At 36.3% G+C, this 2,801-nt stretch overlaps 1 pseudogene; it reads left to right on the top strand.

Annotated features, from left to right (window-relative positions):
- Window positions 1-265: 265 nt before the first annotated feature.
- LOC132287292 (small nucleolar RNA R71) lies at window positions 266-363 on the top strand (annotated as a pseudogene).
- Window positions 364-2,801: the final 2,438 nt, after the last annotated feature.

Raw genomic sequence — 2,801 nt, 5'->3', positions numbered from 1 at the left:
ATCTTTGAGATAAGGATTTCATCTTGGCGGCTATATCATTGGAATTGTCAACTTGATATAAGCCGATATTCTTCCTTCCACCCAAGTTTCTACCATTTTTAGAAGATAAGGATCTATGTATTGAATTTTCACTCATACTTTCATACAATTGCCACACATCATTTTCATGCTTGTCAAGATAAGAGCCACCCATAGATACATCAACCATACCCTTGTGATTATCCGGTAAACTTTCAAAGAAATATTAACTAGTTGCCACTTAGGTATGTCATGATGTGGGCATTTCCTAAGCAAATCATTAAACCTTTCCCATGCCTCATGAAACATTTCCCCATCCCCTTGAGAAAATTCATGAATGAAAGTCCTCATGGCATTGGTCTTAGAAACCGGGTAGTACTTTTTCAAGAACTCTTGTTACATTTCTGCCTAAGAAGTTATCGAAAAAGACCTAAGATTATTGAACTAATATTTTGCCTTGTCTTTTAGGGTGAAAGGAAAAATTTTAAGTCTTAAAACCTCTTCCGGCATGTCAGTGTATTTTACGGTGGAACACACTTCAAGAAACTCATCCAAATGCTTGTAAGGTTCTTCACTTGGAAGTCCATGATAATTAGGAAGCATTTGAATGGTTTGTGGTTTAATCTCATAGTGATGTGCTCTAAATGGGGGTAATTGAATGCAAATGGGTGCATTGTATTCATTAGGCACATAATGGTCTCTTAAAGCAATGAGAGGATTCACAATTGGTGGTGCTAAACGAACACCTTGATTAGCTTGAACCATGGGAGGTTGTGGAGCAAAACTTGGCTGAGGCATTCCCAATGGAACTTGGCCTTGTTGTTGTGGGTGAAAGAATGGTCTAGGTATGCCCAATGGTACTTGAATGTTTTCATGATGCACATTAGGGTAGAGGATGCCTTGTTGGTCTATGTGACCAAGGTCCTCCACATGGTCTTCATTTAGTTCCTCCATTGGTGAAATGGAGTGATGAGAACTACCTCTTCCCCTGGGATTACGAACAACCGATTCAAGATGCAAATTAGGAGGGACAAGAGTAGGATTTAATGACCTACGACCATGCATACACTAGCTAAACAAATAACAAGCAAATAACAATCACTTCGCCCCCACTACAAATCAATTAACAAACATTCTCCACATACATTGATCCCATACTCCCATGCTTGAACAACATGCAAATAAAATTAAATTGCCTCCACGCGGGCTCACGATTTATCTAAGAATTAAAAAACTTGCCACCACGCGAGTCGACGATTTAACTAGAGATTGAGTTAGAAAGATCTCACAAAGGGTCCTCAAGCAACTTCAATTCATTTTCAATTTTCAAGCCTTGCTATGCTTTGCAATTATTTTTAGATTTTAGCCCTTTTTGCTTTTGCTTAACTTCATTTGACTTCCTTGCTTTTAATCCTCCTTTGCTCAATTCACCTAGCCAAATAAGAACAAACACAATAAATAACAAAAAATAAAGTAAAGAAAAGACACGATCAAAAGAGTACTAATTCCTAATTATTTCCAAAACACAGCGTTGCCAATTCAATCCCCTGCAACGACGCCAAAAACTTGGTGTGGTCGTCGATGTACAACCAAATTTGTGCAAAATAGTGTGGCCAAGTTTTAAATTTATAAGTGCCACTACTACCTCTAACTAAAAATATAGCTAGGGTGAGTAGGGATCGTCCCAAGGGATTGTGGGTGCACTAGCAATGGAAACAATATATAGGTTAGTAGGTCGAGTGATCAAAAGTGGATTGTTTGGTTGATTAGACTACAAACTAAACTAAAAAAGTTCAATGTAAAATAAGCAATTTAAATGAAATTTAGAGAAAACAAGAGAGTGAGGTCTTGGGGTCTAGAGGTCACCACTAAACATCACCACTCTAGAAATTCAATGTATAATTAATGAGGGGAAAGATGTGTTACAATTTGAGAGTGTGTGATTGATTGTTTCAACAAGCATGGATGACCAATTAAACATATATTGTCTAAGTAACCTAGTAAATAGCATAATACATCAAACTAAGCCATTAATATTTCCTTTAAGCTCACAATCCAAACACATTACATGGTTAGAGAATAATACTGCTTGCATTTATAAGCATGGAACATCAAACAACAAGCATATATTGTCCTCCTATCTAACAACTAAGGTAACTACACTACAACTAAGCTAAGGGCATGAAAATTAAACTAAATAAACTAAGGGAGAGGCACAATCCATCAAGACATGAGTATGAACCATCAAATAAACCACAATAGTATTCTATTAAGCACTATGCATTGACAATCTATAGATCCATAGCATTAACACACATAAACATGCATCAATAACACAAAAACTAGAGATAAACACATGAACATCTATTCTAACATACATAGACATATAGATAGAGTGAAATGATCAATTGGAAGTATTAAACTACACAAATCATTGAATAAATAAAATTCATATATAAAATAAGTGTCAAGACAAGATTATAACACAAATCCCCTCAAAATACAAAGCATTAGAGTCTAGAAGGCATGCTTAGGGCTAACTCTAGTCCCAAGAAGATGTTTAGCCACTCATTGAAGTAGCCATCCAACCCTCAAGGGCTATCTCCATGGTAGGAATGACCTCTTTCTTGATGGAAACCCTAGAAGAATGGAAGAACTCCCAAGAATGTATCTCTAACCTCTCCTCCTCTTTTTTTTTCCTTTCTAAGAATGTTTCTAAGTATATATGTAAAAAGTAGCTTAAATCTTTATATAGGTAGCTCAAGTGTCATACCCAATGGTCT

The sequence above is a fragment of the Cornus florida genome, unplaced genomic scaffold (genome assembly GCF_030987335.1).
Source record: "Cornus florida cultivar Cherokee Brave unplaced genomic scaffold, ASM3098733v1 CherokeeBrave_3.0.0_Hap2_Chr11, whole genome shotgun sequence".
Lineage (NCBI taxonomy): Eukaryota > Viridiplantae > Streptophyta > Magnoliopsida > Cornales > Cornaceae > Cornus > Cornus florida.
This window is presented reverse-complemented; position numbering and strand designations above follow the sequence as displayed.